Source organism: Tupaia chinensis, unplaced genomic scaffold (genome assembly GCF_000334495.1).
Source record: "Tupaia chinensis unplaced genomic scaffold, TupChi_1.0 Scaffold137991_1, whole genome shotgun sequence".
Classification (NCBI taxonomy): domain Eukaryota; kingdom Metazoa; phylum Chordata; class Mammalia; order Scandentia; family Tupaiidae; genus Tupaia; species Tupaia belangeri.
The window spans coordinates 556,470-578,187 of NW_006197892.1; positions in this window are offsets into that span (position 1 = coordinate 556,470).

The following is a 21,718-nucleotide window of genomic DNA, read 5'->3' on the forward strand; positions in this document are numbered from 1 at the left end:
GCTGGCGCCAGGGGCGCACCCCCCCGGGGAGCCCCCCCCCCCCGGAGGTGGGGCGCGGGGCGTGAGCCCCCGGCTTGGTTTTATTTTTTAATCCCTAGGAACACATGCAATGAAAAATGTGGGGTTCTTATATACTGGAGAATTTCTAATAACTATTTTATAATCATAAAAGAGATTTTTCTGTGGAAAATAAATAAAAGTTTAGAGATTCATTTTAAAATAAGTAAATCAGGGTGTAGAAATAATTTTAGGGGTATATGTGTAAACATGATGGAAATATTCTAGTTTTATTTTTGGGGGGAAGGCGAATTACTTGGATAGAACATAGTAATTCATATAAGGCAGTCCTTAGGCAGAACGTGTAAACTGACAACGCATAGCTCAGTATTGTAGTTAACCCTGTTGCGTTCCCAACCCCATAAGTAATACTATAATTATTTTTGCAGAAACCTTTTCTCTTTCAGAGGTGAAATTCCAATTTTTATATGACTAAATATTAGAGTTAGAAATATCAATTTATTTCAGCTCCACAAAAGCCCAATGAAAGCGAATGTCTATTTGATTGTCATACAAAAATTCAGTGTCCATAGGGTATAGCACTATAAGCACAGTTTATGAGGTTCTAACAATACAACTGAATAAGAACTTATAACCCTTTTGGAAATACTGAAGAAAGATAATAATATTGATGATTTTAAAATGTATCTTCCATGAGTTCATACTCTAGGTATTGCACTATCAAGGAAGCTGTGAATGTAAATTGGGCAAATTTAAAAGAAGCATGCAAAAAAAATAAATAAATAAGAAGAAAGAGTGGGACAATGATCCTCAACTTTGGCCACCCATTAGAATCACCTGGGGGATTTATAAACATCCCAATTGCAGACCACAGTCCAGCCCAATTATTTTAAAAGAATTATTTATTTTATTTAACTTTATTTTTTTTTTATTTATTAGAGAGAGAGAGAGAGAGAGAGAGAGAGAGAGAGAGAGCAGGCCACTTGAACCACGTTGGCATGTGGGAGTCCAGTGCCCTTAACTACTATACCACCTGCTGGCCCCCACGATGAAAAACATTTATAAATTTTTGGGCTACAGGCATATTTGAGGAGTCTCAAATATCAGTTTTGGGTCTCTGGTTCAGAGTTCCATAGTTATTGTTCAAGGAAATTTATGTCTCCTGATTTGTAGACATGAATGCAAGAATCAATTCTGTAGAATTTTACTGCTTTTCTATCAGAGATCAAAAATTGTGTTTCTGATGGTGTTTCCAGGAAACCAATTCAACAGCTTTTAGGTCTTACAAATTTTCTTGAGAGGATGTTGAGAAAAATATGTCTGTATCTACTGATAATACTAAGGGAATTTCAGAATCCCTTGCAGTAATTGATAATGCTTAGAACATAGCAGTGTCTAAGATCAGGGTGATATTCTGGTTGCATGGTGACCTTGTTATTAATTAAGAGGAGAAAATCAACGAGTTCCAAAGAAACTGATACTGTTTTTAAAGCAAAAGGCATAGATTTGAATTACAAGTTTGTCTGAATATTGGTGGTGTTATAAACAATGAAGTTTTTGAGTAAGTGGCAATGTATTACAGAACTATTTAGTAGTAGTCTCAGTAAAATGAATACATGTCTCACTAGAAAGGTACTCTGAGATCCCCAAATAAGAGAAACAAAATTGAATAGTTATTCTGCTTCTGTAAAAACCATGGGTCCGGGCAGTTAAAAGCTTGTTGTATCCTTAAAATAATCTAACAACCAGACACAGTAAAAAAGCCTCTAGTAGGAGTTAATTATATAAAGCTCTTTTGTTGGGTTTAAGTAGGGCCTGATGTTTTAACTCTCACCCATGTCACACATTAAAATTTTACTAGAATTGGGATCAGCAGATGGTAATGGTTACATTGCTGAACTCCCACATAGTTGACCGTGGTTTGAGTCCTGAACCTGGTGGCTTTAAACTCATGTCTGGCATGTGTATGTGTGTGCCAAAAGAGGAGAAGGGACTGCAGTGTGACCATCTCCCCTGGGGGGTGATTTCTTGCTTTCTCTCTCTGTTTCTCTGGTGAGAACAGACACCCTATGGCAAAAATCTGTCTTAAAGTTATTTTTACCAGAATTAAATTGTTGGAAGGTAAGTCATTGGACCAAAGACTTTTGCCAAAATTATCACTATTCTGGGATAAGAATAGTAAGCACTTTATATTTTGTGTGGGTGATATCCTGTAAGCATTTAGCAAGATTCCACTTCAGATCTAGTAGTACCAGGTGGCTGTCAAAAGAAAGCTAGAAATTATCTTACTATAAATAACATTCAGCTCTCTTTGGAGAATTTGTTAGTTTTTTTCCCCCCTAAAGACAATTTAGGGCTCTATAAAAGTCACTAAACCCCCCTAAAAAATTTGCACGTATCATGGAAGAACAAAAGTATTTATAAAGCAGTCTGTTTGTCAGAAAGAATAAATGGATAGAGTCTCTTAGTATCCATGTCACACTTCCTTAGAGTGAGCTTCACTTTTAAAAAGAGAATCAGGGCATCAAGAAAGTCCTTAACCTGAGGTCCATTTTGAATTTTATTTTCATTAAATATCCATTTTTTAAAATCATTTCACATTGCTCAATGGTTTGTTTTCATATAATGCTCATATTTCTATACATATTTTATTTTCTATTATCATTGCTTTATCATTACCTTACTATATCTCCAAATTTTATTGTCATTTAGTTGGTATGTTTTTGTATTTTTATAAAGTTAGATCTTAAAAAAACACTATTCATGTCTATTTTTAAACTATTTTAATTATTGATAGAATTAAATTTTATCACATTTTCCTATGATTTTCTATTGCCTGCCTCCTCCTACTCTGCCTTACTTAGTTGTGTATATACATTATGTGTGTGTATATGTGTGTATGTATATGTGTGTGTATATATACACACATACATAAATATATATGTATATATGTATATTTTATATATATAATATATATATATATAATGTAAATAAAGGGTGCATGTAATTGCCAGAGAGAGAGAAAGCACTCCCCTGGGGAGGTAAAATTATTGCAATTCTTTCTCCCCCATTTCTTGCATTCTTTTATCAGGACTACTAGGTATGCACACACACTTGCCCAGCATGTTCTTTAAGAAACTGGGTTCAGGGGATCAACAGTTAACATAATGGCTATGTCACTGGACTCCCATGTAGTTGACTGTGGTTCAAGTCCCAGAAGCGGCAGCTTAAACTCATGCTGGGCACATGTGTGTGTGTGCCCAAGACCCCGAGAGGAGAATGGAGAAGGGATTGTGTGAGGCCATCCCCCCTGGGGGGTGATTTCTCGCTTTCTGTCTCTCTGTCTCTCTCTGCCTGTCTGGTGAACGCAAGTGCCCTATAGCAAAATCCTCTCCAAAAAAAAAAGAAGAAGAAAAGAAACTGAGTTCAGGACTAGAACCACACAATTGACCATATGGAGTATAGCCACCTTAACCACCACACCATGGGCTGGTAATTTTTTTTATTTTTTTATATAGAAATTTCCTCATGTGTAATTTTTATGGTTATCATTAAATTCTGAATATACCCATTAAAATTCTATTGATATTTTTATAACATATGCAAACTTACTATTCTTTAATTCCCAAGAATACCCAAAATGTCTTTGTCTTATCTTCAAAATTAAATTTTGAATCTCAAGAACATTAATTGGAGCCGGCAGGTGGTGTGGAGGTTATGGTGCTAGATTCCTACATGGATGATCATGGTTTGAGTCCGAGAGCTGGCAGATTGAAAATCACACCAGGTGCATGTTCATGTGTGCCAAAAGTCTTGAGGGAGAATGAAGGAGAAGGGATTATAGTGTGGCCATTCCACAGATGGTGATTTAGCACTTTCCCTCTAACTGTCTCTTTTCAGGGAGTGTATGTGCCCTATGGGGGGGGGGGAAGGAACATTGATTTGTTATCTTTTCTTATTGCTATCTTCTTTTGCATTTCTATGAAAATATCTATTAAGATTGTAAATTTTTTTTGGTTCTTATATTAACTCTGCTTCTTTGGATGTCAGTCTGCTGAATTTTGTATCTCCCTGTCTTGTGTTTTTGTTTTGTTTTGTTTTGTTTTGTTTTGTTTGTTTTTAGTTTTGTTATGCTAGACTTGCATTTATACATAGATGTTCTTTATGTATGGCAAAGCTTATACCCAATGACTGTGAGAAGACTAAATGTTAAGCAGGATAAAGTATCCCAGTTCTATGGGTTTTAGTCCTGGTACTCCCTGTTTCCTCTGGATTTTGCTGGCTATTTGGAAATCTCCTCTATGGACCTTATGAAATTTCTAAAAATCATGATGTTAGTTCAGCAGTTTCATGAATTTAAGTAAGGTCTCTTCTTTTTGAGGTTTTTGCTATAGGGTGCATGTGCTCACCAAAGAGACAGAGAGACAGAAAGCAAGAAACCAGCCCCCAGGGGATGGCCATGCCACAATCCCTTTTCCTCCATGCTCCTCTCGGGATCTTGGGTACGCACATACACGCACCTGGCGTGAGTTTAAACCACCGGGTCCGGAACTCAAGCCACAGTCGACTACATGGGAGTCCAGCGACATAGCCTTTAAGCCAACTGCTGGTCCCAAGGTCTCTTCTTTCTCAGACTGAAAATGGTCTCTAATTCTTTTACATCAGAAGTTCCTTCCTTAATTCAAGCTTCATTATTTTCTAATTTTTGAAGACTCTCCTTGGTATCTAAGATCTCCTCTTGTAATCATCATCCTTAATTTCTTCACTTAAAAATTGCAAACAAATACAAACTTGTTAGTTAAATTTGTTGTTCTTTTAAATCCCTGTCATGTGTAGATACCACATTATGATCCTGAAGTCTCAGGTCTTTTCCTAATCTAAAAGTGAAGTATAATGTTTTGACAATGAAATTTGATTCTAACATTTAATTAAAGTTCTTCCAAAAACTCAGAATCTTCTTTATATTTTCACTCTGTAAAATACCCCTTTTGACTTTTCCACCTGTGAATCACAATTGTTTCTTCTTAAAAAGAAAACTAAAGCTATGACTTGTGTCCTCAGCTTCATGCTTTCTATCAGAGTTTGGATTTTAGGAAGATGACTCAGGGAGATGGGATCTTCAGCCTAGAGGCTTGATATCATTTAAGATAGGATTTTTGGCATGAGTCTTTCCAAAGCATCCTAGACTCAGGAGCAAAGGATTAGCTATTGCTGTGTATATAAAAATTCTATTGTCATTTGCCAAGTGACTGACTTTAATTAGGGCAATCAATTCTACCATCTGGGCTGTTAGCTTCCATAGTGAATATATCCTGAGGGTGAATTGAGACCTATTATGATAGAATTGGCCTGATAATTTCCTAAATTTTTCTATGCTCGTGAATCTACTTCATGTTTTCTGTAAGAACTGAAAATGTATCTTTAAATGAGTTAATTAATATCTCTCTTTTTTAATTTGCAAGTCTAGACAGTCTTTATTGGAAACCTGACATGTACAAACGTCTATGAAGTTTTTTCATAATGTGTACTTATTTTATTTAGTACCCGTCCTGTTAATTGTACCTCAGGAAGAGCTACATTATTTCTAGGTCTTTTAATCATGTCTTTTTTATACCTTAACCCAGACATTAACTTATCAACATGGTATTAATTGATGTTGGTCATATAAATTGGGATTCTAGATTACTAACAATTTTTTTGGTACTAGTAATTTGAATTAATCATTCTTTTCTAATATTTTGATTTTCAGACTAGAGGTTTATTACTTAATTGGAATGAGTTAGCTCTGTGCCAGTTCTCCTCTTCTCCATTAGGTGGGAGTGTGGTATCCACAGTGACAGTTTGGGATTCAGATTTTCAGCTGGGAGATTCTCTCCTTTTTCTCCTGTGATATGGAGGGCTAGAGTATTCTTCCAGAGTCTCACGGTCTTCAGGCAGTTTGTTCCTGTGTACCCTAACCTGTCTGTTCCTAATGTTGCTGAGGGTTGAGCTGGGAAGGTAGAATGTAAGGTGGTAGCCCAAATGGCCTCTTGAACCCCTTCTCTTTTGCTCCAAGAGGAGCTTGGGTAGTATGGTGATCAGCGCAAGCCAGGCAACCCCTCCTCCCTCATTTCTGCATCAGTGTAGGGGTGGGGTGGTGATCAGTGCAGGCCAAGCGGCCACCTTATACCAATTTCCAGATCATATAGGTGGCTGCTAGGTCACTTTCATCTTCCATAATTTACACACCTTTCACTTTTGGCCAACCTTTGTTCAACTTCCATTTTGTGAAGGTGAAACTTTAAAGAAAAGGGTGCGAGACATAATAGTCCAGTAGTAATAGAGGAAATGCTCCAAATCTGACACAGGAGGGAAGATTCTGGTTTTGCATCCAGAGACTTCACAGAGTACACCAGACATTTGTGTACCCATGATCTGATACTGACTCAGACTGGGGTAGATTGCAGTGTATAGACCCTGTTGGGAGTGCTGTCTCTCTATCTCTCTGTCCTTCTTTCATTCAAGGAATAAATAAATAAATAATAAATGTTTTTTAAAAAGGGTACTTCCAGGAAATGTCACATCTATTGATCAAGTCAAATGTGTACAAAACCATAACACTTATGTCTCCCAAAGTATATATGGAGTAACTAATAATACAAAATACTAAATAAGGAATTCAATGAACAGCACAGATGACAATTACTGTAGGTGTTAATGTATGGTACGTTTCTTTGGTTTATGGTGATATAAAAAGGTCAATTTAAAAGATGAAAAATAGAATATTAAAGTTTGACACAATTTGATAGGAAGATTAGAATAAAGTGGGGAAGGAGTTTTGGTTGCACATATTGTAGTCCCTCCCCATTCAAAGAATACATCCTAAGACCCTTGGTTTATGCTGAAACCACAGATAGTACTGAATCCTATATGTATAGTCAGTCCTTCCATATGTGTGGACTTTGCATCCACAGATCTAACCAAGTATAGATCAAATAGAGTTGAAACATATTTTTTGAAAGATTCCATAAAGCAAAACATAAATTTGCTGTGTGCTGGGTACACTGATTCTAAGTGAATGATGTAATGTGTAGGCATTATATTAGCCTTATAAGTAATTTACAGAAAGAGGTGTAGTATTATCTGTTGAAGATATTTCATAGTTTTATCAACAGTACTAGGGAGAAATGTTCACCTGTTGAAATATCCATTTTGTAAGACAAATAATAATGTGATTGAATGTATGGAAGAAAGTGAAATGAAAAAAATTTAAATAAAAGAAAAAAAAAGAATAGGAGAGAGTGAGAAGAAGGGAATCAATGGAAAAAAGAAGGAAGGAAAACATTTAAGGGACATAAAAAATGGAAAATTATCTGTTGATGGTTACATGTATGATAATACCTTTAACTGGACTATATACAGTGTATTCATGCTGGGAAAATTTGACAAGTTGTAATGACATTTAGTGGTTGAATGTATGAAAAATAAATAAACTATGGGGAAAATATCTATTTTTAATACAAAAAAAAACTATATCAGAGAATGTGGGTAGGTTATATGACCATACTATGCCATTTTATATAAGGAATTTGAGAATACATAAAAATACATGGAATTTTGATATCCATGGTGAAGGAATGCCCTGGAATCAGTCTCCAATGGATACCACACATATATGCCTGTGATAATGTGTAATTTATAAATTAGGCACAATAAAAGATTCATAGCAATAACTAATAATAAAATAAAACGTTTATGACAACATAGTATAATAAGAGGATATAAATGTGGTTTCTAGCTCTCTTTTATAGTGTTACACCCACCTTTTTCCTGACCATGGTGACTACAGGTAGCTAAAGCCGTGAGTAAGGGAGAACTGTGTAACAGAGAGAACTGATGTGAACAAGGTATGGACGTGAGAAACAGATCTGTGCATAATGCAACGTGAATCAACTACTTTGGCTCAAGTTGAAACACCAAATAGGAGAGCAAGAGAAAATAACCCTGTAAAGGAAACGTAAGGCGGTTTGAGAAATAGCTGGAATTGCCATGTAGACAGTTACGTAATTTTCAGTACTCAGTAGTGAATTTGAGCAGTGGTAAAAGTGATGCCTTAGAAAAATTACTCTGAGCTAATTTTCAATAAGTGGAAATGAGTGTAGAAATGGAAACGGATGTAGAAATAGAGGCTCTTGCAATATTCTTGGTATTTTGCGCTAACAATATTTTGTCATTTTGGGTATTTTACTATAGTCCAGAGTGAATAAAATATATCAAGAATGGGCACACAAAAAAATCTTTTTTCAAAGGAGAAAAGATAGGATTTAATAGATATAAGGACTAACAAAACAAGTGAGGGAGAAAGTCAAAGATATACTGATTAAACGAAATTAAATACAAAACAAAATTAAATACGACTGAACAAACAGTAATTTGAATAAAGTAGGCTCAAGAATACCTTCTGAGAAATAAGTGGCCATGTGATTAAATAACATTTATGAGCAGGAAAAGAGAAGTGACAGAGATAAAAGAGAAATGAGGGAAATGAGTAGAGAAACAGTTGGATTGGTTATAGCTTGGGGTTTACCTGTATGAACACAGGTGAGATGGTCTGTTGTCTGTGATCGGCTGAAGCATGCCTGCTGTGTTTGGCTATGACTTTGCAATTTGTTACAGAAACAGACTCCTAAGTGAGGTCGTGGTTTGATTGTAAGAATTCACATATATGAGTATGGCAGTCTTCTCAGGCCAATATAGTTTGGTTTAACAAACTCCAGAGCCTTATGTCATAATATCTGGAGAGTGGTAGTTTTGAAGAAAGACATTCAACTTAATTTATGTTATACATAAAGCAAAGGGATAATGTCACTCCTCTGCTGTTCAATCTCAGGCCACTTCCATTAGACTATAGAAAAAGAATAAAACTGGGTCTCTGGAATTCTAGGTCCACTCACCTGTTGAGAAAGGTGGTTGGGATAAATGTCTCTCAAGCTGCTTTCTGCAAAAAAGACATGTAACGATTCTCTTTAAAATAAATTAAGGGGAACCAGCAGTTAGCGTAATGGCTATGTCACTGGACTCCCACGTAGTCGACCGTGGTTCGTGTCCTGGACCCGGTGGCTTAAAACTCACGCTGGGCGCGTGTGCGTGCGTGCCCAAGATCCCGAGAGGAGAATGGAGGAGAAGGGATTGCGGGCATTATATTAGCCTTATAAGTAATTTACAGAAAGAGGTGTAGTATTATCTGTTGAAGATATTTCATAGTTTTATCAACAGTACTAGGGAGAAATGTTCACCTGTTGAAATATCCATTTTGTAAGACAAATAATAATGTGATTGAATGTATGGAAGAAAGTGAAATGAAAAAAATTTAAATAAAAGAAAAAAAAAGAATAGGAGAGAGTGAGAAGAAGGGAATCAATGGAAAAAAGAAGGAAGGAAAACATTTAAGGGACATAAAAAATGGAAAATTATCTGTTGATGGTTACATGTATGATAATACCTTTAACTGGACTATATACAGTGTATTCATGCTGGGAAAATTTGACAAGTTGTAATGACATTTAGTGGTTGAATGTATGAAAAATAAATAAACTATGGGGAAAATATCTATTTTTAATACAAAAAAAAACTATATCAGAGAATGTGGGTAGGTTATATGACCATACTATGCCATTTTATATAAGGAATTTGAGAATACATAAAAATACATGGAATTTTGATATCCATGGTGAAGGAATGCCCTGGAATCAGTCTCCAATGGATACCACACATATATGCCTGTGATAATGTGTAATTTATAAATTAGGCACAATAAAAGATTCATAGCAATAACTAATAATAAAATAAAACGTTTATGACAACATAGTATAATAAGAGGATATAAATGTGGTTTCTAGCTCTCTTTTATAGTGTTACACCCACCTTTTTCCTGACCATGGTGACTACAGGTAGCTAAAGCCGTGAGTAAGGGAGAACTGTGTAACAGAGAGAACTGATGTGAACAAGGTATGGACGTGAGAAACAGATCTGTGCATAATGCAACGTGAATCAACTACTTTGGCTCAAGTTGAAACACCAAATAGGAGAGCAAGAGAAAATAACCCTGTAAAGGAAACGTAAGGCGGTTTGAGAAATAGCTGGAATTGCCATGTAGACAGTTACGTAATTTTCAGTACTCAGTAGTGAATTTGAGCAGTGGTAAAAGTGATGCCTTAGAAAAATTACTCTGAGCTAATTTTCAATAAGTGGAAATGAGTGTAGAAATGGAAACGGATGTAGAAATAGAGGCTCTTGCAATATTCTTGGTATTTTGCGCTAACAATATTTTGTCATTTTGGGTATTTTACTATAGTCCAGAGTGAATAAAATATATCAAGAATGGGCACACAAAAAAATCTTTTTTCAAAGGAGAAAAGATAGGATTTAATAGATATAAGGACTAACAAAACAAGTGAGGGAGAAAGTCAAAGATATACTGATTAAACGAAATTAAATACAAAACAAAATTAAATACGACTGAACAAACAGTAATTTGAATAAAGTAGGCTCAAGAATACCTTCTGAGAAATAAGTGGCCATGTGATTAAATAACATTTATGAGCAGGAAAAGAGAAGTGACAGAGATAAAAGAGAAATGAGGGAAATGAGTAGAGAAACAGTTGGATTGGTTATAGCTTGGGGTTTACCTGTATGAACACAGGTGAGATGGTCTGTTGTCTGTGATCGGCTGAAGCATGCCTGCTGTGTTTGGCTATGACTTTGCAATTTGTTACAGAAACAGACTCCTAAGTGAGGTCGTGGTTTGATTGTAAGAATTCACATATATGAGTATGGCAGTCTTCTCAGGCCAATATAGTTTGGTTTAACAAACTCCAGAGCCTTATGTCATAATATCTGGAGAGTGGTAGTTTTGAAGAAAGACATTCAACTTAATTTATGTTATACATAAAGCAAAGGGATAATGTCACTCCTCTGCTGTTCAATCTCAGGCCACTTCCATTAGACTATAGAAAAAGAATAAAACTGGGTCTCTGGAATTCTAGGTCCACTCACCTGTTGAGAAAGGTGGTTGGGATAAATGTCTCTCAAGCTGCTTTCTGCAAAAAAGACATGTAACGATTCTCTTTAAAATAAATTAAGGGGAACCAGCAGTTAGCGTAATGGCTATGTCACTGGACTCCCACGTAGTCGACCGTGGTTCGTGTCCTGGACCCGGGGGCTTAAAACCCACCCTGGGCGCGTGTGCGTGCGTGCCCAAGATCCCGAGAGGAGAATGGAGGAGAAGGGATTGCGGCATGACCATCCCCCCTGGGGGGTGATTTCTCGCTTTCTGTCTCTATGTCTCTCTCTGTCTGGCGAGTGCACGCGCCCTACAGTGAAAATCTCTCAAAAAAAAAAATAAATAAATAAATTAAGGAGGAAAATAGAGACAAGACGTTTATAGGTTAGTATCTGCTGATAATGTGTTTTGTATCTTCAACTGGACTGGCATTAAGTGTATTCATGTTGGCTAAATTCAACATACAAGTAAAGTGATGAATAGTGATTAAATGTATTAAAAAACAAACAAAACACCTCAGTACTCCTGGGGACCAACTCAGTATTCTGGAGAGCCAGCCGGTGGTGTGGATTCTTACGTGGCTGATCACAGTTCGTGTTCTGGATCTGGCGACTTGAAAATGATGTTGGAGAACTGTAAAGGCAAAGAGAGCAAGTGTGGATACTAGTGACTGTGGGAGGAGGATGGGAAATGGAAGAGAGTGAGAGGGAGGGAATCAAGGGAAAAACAGAGAAGCGACCCAAAAATGGAAAATTATCTGTTGATAATAATATACATGGTGAGACCTTTGACAGAATCAATATACAGTGTATTCAGGATAGGAAAATCCATTTGGCATATTGTAATGATACACAGTGATTGAATGTAAAATAAATAAATGAATAAATAGATAAATAATATTTTTAAAAAAAGAAAAGAAAATCACATTGGGCACATGTGTACCTGTGCTCAAAATCCCACTGGAAAATGGAGAAGGGATTGCATTGTGGGCATCCCTCTTTGGGAGTGATTTTTATTTTCCGCTCCCTGTCTCTCTGTCTTTCTACAGTGAGTGGACACCTTATGGCAAAAAAACAGAACAAAACAAAAACAAAAACCAACCAAACAAAAAAGTCCTTCAGTATTTTGTAATATGCTCTAAAATCTCTATCCATTGAAATAAGAGTGACCATGTTCAATTAAAATTAGAGTGTGAATTCAAATAAATAATTTAGTTAAACATCAAGAAAAAAGCATTTAACAAATACATAAAGGGCCTGATAAAGAGGAGTTATTACAGAAAAAAATGCAATCAGTAGAATGGGGGGAAAAGTCCAATGTCCCCAAAACAATAGATATCAGACATATTAATTTGGATTTTAAAGTATTTTTAAGTTATCTGAGCCTAAGTTTCTCTCTAATCTATTATTTAATAGATTAAATAATCTGATCAGTTAATAAATTTGTACAAATATGGAACTGGCAGATAGCATAATGTTTATGTCACTGGACTCTCTCATGTTCAACCGCAGTTCAAGTCCCAGACCTGCTGGCTTAAAACTCACGCTGGGTGAATGTACATGCATGCACAAAAATCCCTAGAGGAGAATAGAAGAGAAGGGATTGTGGCAGGTCCACTCCCTGGGAGGGGGGTAATTTTTCCTTTCTGTCTCTCTATTTCTGTCTCTCTGGTAAGCTCATGCATCTTCCAGCAAAAATTTCTCTTAAAAAGAAATTTTAAAAATAATTTGTAAAAATATAATAATTTGGGTTGATAATTTGCCTTTAAACAAGTTGAACATAAATCTTCACTCCTTAACTGTGAGTTATGCATAGCAACTTTCTCACAAAGAGTACATTATAAAAGGGAGAGGAGAAGAGTTACTTTATAGAGGAAAAACTTGGCAAACACTACCTCAGCAGATGATTAAGATGCCCCTCAACAGTAATGAGTCATGGTGATAGTAGGTACCTCTGATGATGTAATATAAATGGTATTGTGTCTCTTGATCTTCCTCCCCAGGCCCATACACCCCCTCTAATCATGAGACAAAACATGTCAGCTATTTTGGAGAATATCCTCCAATTTGGGTTTGCCTTGTTACTTTCAAGATTAAAGATATAGTTAATTATACATAAATATTGGTTTATTGGGTCAGATCTCTGGCCTGAAAACTAAGGGATCAAGATCCCACATGGCCAACTATGTGGTTTAAATCTCAGTTACAGTGGCTTAAAAAACATGTCAGATGCAAGTTTGCTCAGGTTCAGAATCTTGCTGAGATGGAGAAATAGAGAAGAGATTGCAGTGTGACCATATTCTATTGGGAGATGCTTTCTCCCCCCTCTATCTCTGTATTTCTGTCTCTCTGTTGAGCATATGTGCTCTGTAGCAAAAATTTTTAAAAATACATATACTGACTTGTTAATTATTGCATATGCACCATATTAATGTGAACTATGGGGAAACTAGTATGGAGTTGATACTATCTTTGCTATTTATACTATCTTCACTATTTTTCTGTTAATCTAAATCTGAAATCAAAATTATTTTTGAAATATAGTCTAGGAAATAGACATAGATGACACTAAAAAAAAGACAAGTTAATGAATTACATTCTGCAGGAAAATGAGAGTTCACAAGAAAGAGTATATTGAAAGTGCAGAATATGCATGATGTTGAAAGTACACAAGGCATAGAAGGGGATAAAATGAATGGCAAAGGACATCAATACTGTAACAACAGAATCCCTGGACATTGGAAAGATTGTCTTGAGAGTGTGCAGTTTCTTACATGAATAAATAAAAAAGTCAAATAGCAGAGACTAACACAGAAAGCTAGAATAGAGCTGAAACAATAATCTAGGTACCTCTCAGACACTATAATCATGTGAACTGATGACTTCAGTAAAATCCCCTACACATATTCTATTGGTTCAATTTTCCTGGAGAATATGCTTTTTCTTGTTAATCATAAATGCTATAAACCAATTTGTTTGAAAAGCTACTAATATTTGGGAGCTATTTGCAATTACAGCTTAACTTTTCCTGTTTTGGTTAATTAAGCACACACGCACACACACACACAAATCTGTAGGAACAGAAGGAAGTATAAAATATCTAATTTTAACTTACCAATTAAGTTCAGCAGTTGGGATTAATGATGAGAGGACTAAAATAAGAGCCAGAAAGATTGACATCTAGGAAATAAGACGGCACATTATTAGATAATACTGTCACTTGTGAAAAACTGAAAGGCAAGTCATATATTATGAGCTTATTACCCCGGATAAATAGTTTGGCAAAGAACTTCAGAGGTGAGCTTTGGTTGTCTTCAGTCATATGCGCCATTATGAAAGGGCGGAAATCAGGAAAACAGTATTGGTTCTTTGAGCAGAAACAAAAGGGACTAGAGGAACCTCAGAAATTTGGGAAGATACAATGTTGGAAAAGACAACTTCCAACTGCAAGCAAATACTGGAATGAGAACAATTTTGAGGAAAAAATAGCTGACAAAATCCTTCAAATAATTAACTTGTGAGTAAGGTTTCACCCAGTAAATTCATTACAGTTGATAAAAGGATTGGGGTAAGCATATAGAAATGATTTGGCTCTTTCCAGTATCTTAGTTCTGATAGATTTTCTTAAAATAATGGTAGTGCAAAAAATTACTTTGTGTCCTAGTTGTGATTTTAAAGTAACAGTGAATAAGCCAGGTATATCTGATAGATTCAAAGAGTGATAGTCTTGTACTTTCAGTACTGAACAGCTTGGGCCACCTCTGAGTCTGTCATCAGTTAAACCGAGAATGCTGTAAAGCTATGGAATGTTGCTCAGTTAACACACTGAATAGTATATTATTGTCCCACACACCTTCATCAAAAGCAAGCAATCTCCTCAATGCGATATTTACCTGTTTGGTGAGTTTTCTCCTCTGCAACCTTTAAAATTCATATTTACTTAATGTAAATATGTGATGACCATACTACAATCCCTTCTCTTCCCTTTGAGCAGATTTTGGGCAGGCATCCACATATGCCTGGAGTGATTTTCAAGCCACAGGGTGTGGCACTCAACCTGTGATCAGCCATGCAGGACTCCAATGCCTTAACCACTGTGCCACCTGCTGGCCTGATAGGACTCTGATTTTCATTATGGAATCCTATCACCTTTAGATATCAGTTTCTCTTTAAATTGTGCTGCCCTTATCTTAAGAGCTCATTTTAAGTTATCTCAGTATATCAGTTACAAAGAAAAAACATGAATTAAAACAACCTCAAATGATGACACTAAGTCTTTTTCCTCATTTAGTTTATGCTTTTCCAAATATAGTTATTTAGAACTGTGAGAAACAAGAGACAGAGAGGAGAGAATGAAAGCATCCCTCAATGAATCATTGTCACACTGCAATCCCATCATTGCTCCACCCTGTCAAAATTTTGGGCATGCACATGTCCAGCGTGTTTTTTTTTTTTTTTTGAGAGGTTTTGCTATAGTGCGCGTGCGCTCGCCAGACAGACAGAGAGACAGAGAGATAGAAAGTGAGAAATCACCCCCCAGTGGGGATGGCCACGCCACAATCCCTTCTCCTCCATTCTCCTTTTGGGATCTTGGGCACGCACGCACACGCGCCTGGCATGAGTTTTAAGCCACCAGGTCCGGGACTTGAACCGTGGTCGACTACATGGGAGTCCAGCAACATATCCATTATGCTACCTGCTGGTCCCGATGTCCAGCATGTTTTTCAAGCCTCTAAAACCAGAACTTGAACTGCAGTCAGCTGTGTCATATCTTGCTCGCTAAATGACTAGGCTATGTGGTTGAACCAATAAATTTTTACTTATCACACAGAAAGTGCTCCAAAACTGCAGTCCAAACTCTGTTTTGATGGTAACATGGTGATACTCTAACATTCTATGTTCTATGTCCTTATCTTTTCTTTTCTTTTTTTTATTTTTTTGCAATTTGCCAAAGGTTTTTGTCCAAGAGAGAGCGAGAGCGAGAGCGAGAGAGAGTGAGAGAGAGTGAGAGAGAGCGAGAGACAGTGAGAGAGAGAGAGAGAGGGAGAAGGAAACTGATAAAATATCCTCCCATGAAGAATGGTCATAGTAACACAATCTGTTCTTCTTTATCTCTCCATCATTTGGGGATTTTGGACATGCACATATATGCACTCAGTGTGTTTTTTAAGCCACCAGGTTTGGGACTGGAATCACACAGCCAGTGGAATCCAACCACTAATCACCTCGCCACCAGCTGGCCTGGTAGTGATATCTTTCATGTCAGAGAATACAGGCGATGCTTTGTCAGTTTCATGGACAAACTTCGGACTGCTTCCTACATGCTGCTATCTCTTCTCTTGCATCATTGCCAATTCCATAACCTCCTACCCTCTCTGAGAATCCATTACTTGAAAATTGCTTTCAATAGCTATTTTAGATGACATTTTATATTTTCAAACTATAAGGAATATGGTCTTGCTTTAGTTGCCTTATTTAATGGTGTTTTATTTCAAACAACAAGAAGAGAAATGAGAAACAGTTTTGAAGTTGTGCAGCAAAGATTCTTGAATTGAGAACTCATTCAGGTCATGATACTGTCTCTAGCTTTACTCCATCTCAGGGATCAGTATCTAAACTTGCTTTTATATCTCTCTTCTAACAGTCACATTTAGTAACATAATATTTTACACACACATGCACACTTTTTATTTCATTTCATTGTTTCCAATGGGATTGCTTAGATCAATAGATCTAAGCCAGCATTCTTGACTTTCTTTCACACTGAAACTTACAGAAGGAGTCTTAATCATGTTAACTTAGCCAGTCATGATTGAAAGTATACAGAGCACTTTGAATAAATATAATTTTCATTTAAGATGCCTTTTAATTCCTGGCTCAACCATCAACAGAGTTAATTTGGGAGATAGTATCACATTATGCAAAAGTTGGTGATCAAGGCAAAATGACCAGATGGGACCTGCTTTCATTTCCTGTGGCACATTGAAAGAGTTAAAGTAGAAGGAAGGTTTTCTTAAACTGGTGTAAGATAAAGATGGAGTGGGAACCAGCAGTTAGCGTAATGGCTATGTCGCTGGACTCCCACATAGTCGACTGCGGTTCGCATCCCGGACCCGGTGGCTTAAAACTCACGCCGGGCGCGTGTGCGTGCGTGCCTATGATCCCAAGAGGAGAATGGAGGAGAAGGGATTGCGGTATGACCATCCCCCCGGGGGGTTATTTCTCGCTTTCTGTCTCTATGTCTCTCTCTGTCTGTCTGGCGAGCACACGCGCCCTATAGCGAAAATCTCTCCAAAAAAAAAAAGATAAAGATGGAGTGATTAAGGGACTTATAAAACATGCCAGTGATGGTGTATACATGCTCAAAATCTCAACAGGAAGAAGAGATGAAGAAGAGATTGTAATCTTACCAGGTCCTTTTGAGGGGTGCTTTCTCCTTCACTCTCTCTTTCCTCTTGGCAAGCACACATGTTCTCTGGCAATAAAAACGTCATGATGTTGTAAATACATTTTGAAATACTGCTGATGAATTCAATGTGAGACACAAGTGAAGAGAGAAATAAAAGATGAATGACAGATTTTTGACCCAAACAATTGGTAATTTGCAATTCAATTTACTGCAAGGGAGATGATTGGAGTAGAGAAAGATTGGAGGAATGGCATCAAATTTTGCTTTGGACATATTAAATATAAGAAACCCATCAGATACCTCAGCAGATATGTTCATCAGCACATACACATGTAGCTATCAAGAGGAAGTTTGGGGGTAAGTATATGAATTTAGAGGTAATCAGCATTCAGTTAGTCTGTTGAGTGGAATTTATGACTATTAAGATCACAGAAAGCAAGTGTGTGTTACCACATGCACAATTATATGGTAAAATTGGAGATGAGGAAATAATAGTAAGAGGAATAAAGTGTACCTTGCATTCATAAAACACTTTATAATTTTTCAATGCGTAGTCACAGCCATATTCCATCCTTATAAGAATAATGGTATAGTGATGCAGGAGTTATTGTCAGCTTTTAACATGAAGAGACTGAAATACAAACCATTAGGGTTACTTGTACCAGATTCCTGGGTAGACCATAGCAGATCGGGGATTAGATTTGTTCTCAAAAGTCTATACTTCCTTTCTCTACAATTTATATTTATCGAAAAATAAATTTATCAAGAGAGCAGGAAATAAAGTTCCAAACCTTACCAACACTTTATATTCTATAAATTTGAAAAGACTGATTCTTCTAACAGTTTTCTATGACAGGCAATGAAAGGGAAATTCCCTCACGTCTCCCAACTGGAGTATTCTTAGGAAGAAGAGACATCTATTTATCACGTTCTTAAGGAGATGTGATATTTGCTGAAGCATTAGGTAATGTGTTGAGGTTATATTCTGTTTGTCTCTAGAATTGATTCTCCATCAGCATACACTACCAGGTCTTCTTACCTTTGCAAATGGCCAGTCCAATTTCTATATAACATTTACACTGATGGTATAAAGCCACGAGGCCAAATGCTGGGAAAAGTGAAAGCATGTTTATTGAAATTATGCACATGCTGTCTCAAAGGCAATGCAAAATTCATGGTAAAATCTAGGTCCCAGGATTATGACTTGAGAAATCTTATGAAGTAGAAATTTGAGTTTTCTTATTTCTTGATTTTCACATTTTTCCTACATCTATTAGGAAGACAATTCCATGACTAGTGAAGGTGCAGATGAAGATGCTGCTTCATGAGGCCTTTTATTGTTTCTGGTGAATCTAATTAACTATTGCTCTTTACCACTTTTTTTTTATTTTCACCTGAGTTTTCTAGTAAAATGATTTTTTTAGCTTTTTAAGAAATGTCATTTATTTCATGTGTGAGACAGAAATAGAGAGAAAGAGAGAGAGAGACAGAAAAAGAGAGACAAACAATCCCAACAGGGCCTCACACCATGATTCCCTCCTTCGAGCCTTCCTAGCCACTCAGGATCATGAGCAGACCTACTGTCATGTGCACGTCAGTCAGGTAACAACCCACAATCTTCCAGGTGGATCCAACATCACTTCAGTAGCACATTAGCTCTGTTTCATCTAGGTATCCCAGGGATGCCTTCTTCCTCTCACAGTTCACATGATTTAGGTAGCTGACCTCAACTACTAACAAGGAGAAACAAGGCTGCCAATTCAGGGCACATCATTCCACTAGATACAACATTGTACCCATCAATGGTAACCCAAAAAAGCAAATGGGGCTTTTTTGTACCCAAAAGAGTGAATGGGACTCATTTTCAGACATTTTTTGGAGCAATTAGGAAAGAGGAATTTTATTCTCATTGGGGTTGCTAATCTTATAGATATCTGGGTCCCCTGTGTTGGTAAATGCTGTTAGAAAAAGCAGACAGGGAGAAGATAAAAAGTCCAGCGCATAAAGATGGATTATCCTGTTGACTTTGCTTAAACCTCTGTTCATTGTTATTATGCAGACCTTATTACTATCCACATTTTTTCTGCTTATAAAATAGTGGAAATTTCTCAGTCAGACTGTAGTGACAGCTTTCACTATGAAAGGATGGATAAAGAAATTGGTAAGAAATGTAATTTGGAAAGAAGTCAGTTGAATGGCCCTTGTTTCTTACTAAATCTCTTGGAATGGTTTCAAGTTCTTATTAACTCCTCATCTAAAAACTTTCTCTCAGTTACTCTGTGGCAGTGTGTGTGTGTGTGTGTGTGTGTGTGTGTGTGTGTGTATGGTGGGAGAAAATACTAAAAATTGAATAATAAAATGTGGCCATACTTATGGAATTGGTTTGGCCATTTTTGTGTAATAGAAAGAAAGCATTCTTGGTCACAGGTTGTCCTCTGGAAAACATGAATGGCAGTAAGAATAGTGAATCATCTTCTCGAGGTTTCCTGAGTCAAAAGCATCAGTCAGGAAGAGGAAGCCAGAACTAGCAAAGAACAGCTGTAAGGTGGCTCTAGCAGTATAAACCTGATGTGTATTTGTTAAGATCATTCTAGGGATTTCAAAGAATAATAAATTGGGAGGTTATAGTGTTTAGGTACCATGACAGCACGTTGGAGAAAAATTATGAAGTTTAGAATGTTAGTGCTGACTGAAGTTTATATCCTCCAGGGGTTTGGTTATTATGACACTTATTTAAATTTTCTTTTCCTCAAACTAAAGTTTAATTCTTTTTGCTTTTGGTAAAGTATTTGTCTCTTCTCTGCTGTTCTTTAAAAATATGCTATTTCTTTAAACTTTGGGATTTAAGGGGTTGAAATATCTTGAAATACCCTTATTTATTTTATCCTATTTGGACATATTAGTTAATAGAAAGCTTTTTAGAGATTCAATATTCAGTAGTCCTCCAAAATTAGTCCAATAATTTTAACTTCTGCTTTATTTGAAATGATTTCGTAACTTCAACCTCTTTTTATATTACTTGTATAATGTTCACTTAGGTTTTTATTTAGAATGATTGGATAGTGTATTATGGCTAAATGAAAGAATGATCATTTTTACCAAGTATTCACATGGTCCAAATATAATGCTTCGTTTGTTTACGTATTCCAGAGCCCGCTGTGCTCTCCTTCAAAAAAGAGACACTGTACATTAACCAACCCTGTAGGAACCCTAGAGCCACTCACTGCAAAGGTCATCCTATTTGGATTTCTTTCCTTGTGATTTCTAGAGTTTTGGGTGCCTTGCTGACATATATTCTTGACCCAGTTATGAGGTTACTTCTTTGTCCTACTCATTTCAACTCCAATCTATAACCAACAAAGACTTACTTACAAAATATGAAAAATTAAGTTTAATGAAACTTCAGTTAGCCCTAAACATTTAATGAAAGCATATAGTTTAGATTTCAAAATATTATTTATTTAATTTTAGCCATTATTTATTTTTATTACGTATTTATTTATTTTTAGACAGAGTCTTTCTCTCACAATCTTCCATCATTAGCCTCAGCTGAATTGGTACCTGAACCTGGGCCTCCCCTATGTTTCCAAACTGTGGAGCCCAGAATCTTTATAATATACCACCATTTCTGGGTCAATTGCCTTTTTATTTTATAACTTTATTTCTATCTCTACCATTCAAATATTACTACTTCTTGTTAATATAATATGTTTACATCATTTGTCCACAGTTTCTAGGAACATGATACTACGAATACTCAGCATATGACATTAATAGGAGATATAAACAGTTAAAATGTACTAAGATCCTATAGAAATGTACCTCTTGGTCAGAAAATAAACAAAAATCTATCATGTTTATGAATATACTTGATCAATCTACATATACTTATTGACCTTTTATTTTCAAAATGTGCTAGGTTAAACCTTGGATATATTTAATAGGTGTATTAAACTCCATGTGAGTAAAATAAGAGACATTTTTGAGGTAAAAAAATACTTATTTAGGGACCAGTAGATGATGTAGCAGTTATGTCACTGGACTCCCACATGGCCACCTGAAGTTTGAGTCCTAGAACCAGTGGCTTAAAAATCACACCTGGCATATGTACATGTGTACCCAAGACTCCAGGAAGAAAGTGGAGGAGAAGGAATTGCAGTGATTCCTTTGGGAAGTGATTTCTCACTTTCCTTCTCACTGTCTCTCTCTCTCTCTTTTTTTCCCTGGAGAGTACTTGTGCCCTAAGGTAAA